Below are 1,549 nucleotides of genomic sequence, written 5' to 3'. Positions count from 1 at the left end.
TATATATATATGTATCAATTTTTTTTCTCCGTGTTTTTCTCCTTGTCTCCGTATTCTTTCTGTTGAAGAGCGTAGCTCGAAACGTCAAAGACTTTCCGTATTCCCGAGCGTCATACTAATATATCCTTTTGTTATTTACACCACCTGTCCTCGTCTGTTGTTATTATTTGTATATTCTCCCATATATATATATATATATTGGCTAAACTGGCAATATGACCATCCCCAAGTACAACAATATATATATATATATATATATATTCATTTAAAATACAGAGATGCCTATAATAAGACATCTGACCCGCTAAAAAGAGCAGCAAAAAACTCTAGCGGGTCAGATGTCCTATTATAGGCATCTCTGTATTTTAAATGAATAATATATAGTGTATTGACTGATTTTCATTCTCGCTAGACCACTGGTGGTAAATAAAATTTCTAAAATTTTTTTGCTGCCCTATAATTTATTAATATATATATATATATATATATATATATGGAAGTCTGCGCATAGGCACATAGCGCGAATAGCGATTTATGTACATGGCGTTCATATGCAGATCTGGACACATACATTTATATTCACAAACCTACCCGCAGTTCTGGGTATTTGCATTGGCAAACAAAACCGGTTGTGTGTGAAATCATATGACGTATGTGTGTACATGTGTGCATGTATCTCTCTCCCTGTCTGTCTCTCTGTTTTTGTCTGTGTGTGTGTGTGTGTGTGTATGTATATATATACATATACATATATATATATATATATATATATACTCACATTTTAAAATGTACACACGATAAAATCTATATGTACAAACACATACACAAGAGCGAAAACAAACTCGGAAAGAGCTCTTCACAGACGTAAAGCCACAATCACACAAACACACACACACACACACACACACAGTCTCTCTCTCTCTCTCTCTTTCTCACGCATATACATACAAGCCCATACTGATATGTAGAGATAAACCTACCTATAAATCCGCTTATGCAGATACACACACACACGCACACACACAAACAAACACACACACACAGCCGCGTTGAATTCACAGACAGTAATAGACACACATAAATTCATTCACATACGTACACAATCACACACACACACACACATACATACAAACGCACACAAACACACCTACCGAAGTGCAATAATACACACTCACATATTCACATAACAGAACTCGGAATATCTTTTCGTCGATTATCAGGCAAAAATGCGCGCGCATGCTTAAAAGTGAAAGTACTCCCCTCCCGCTCTATCCCCAACTTTACCCTACGCTTCTTTTACTGTTTTTTCTTTTATTTCTTTATTTTATTTCTTATTTTATATTTTATATTTTTCCCGCCACCTCAAAACACTTTTGTTACGGGTTCATTTCTACAATTATTAAACTTTTCTTTCCTGTTATTTTTTCTTGTTGTCTTTTTTCGTTTGTCTTTCCTTTCTTTCTCCTTCTTTCTCCTCAATATATTCATTCATTCATTCATACATTCATTCAGTCAGTCATCTATTCTTCTTTTTCGCTTTTCGTTCAGT

The sequence above is a fragment of the Octopus bimaculoides genome, unplaced genomic scaffold (assembly GCF_001194135.2).
Source record: "Octopus bimaculoides isolate UCB-OBI-ISO-001 unplaced genomic scaffold, ASM119413v2 Scaffold_217185, whole genome shotgun sequence".
NCBI classification, from domain to species: Eukaryota; Metazoa; Mollusca; class Cephalopoda; order Octopoda; family Octopodidae; genus Octopus; species Octopus bimaculoides.
This window is presented reverse-complemented; position numbering follows the sequence as displayed.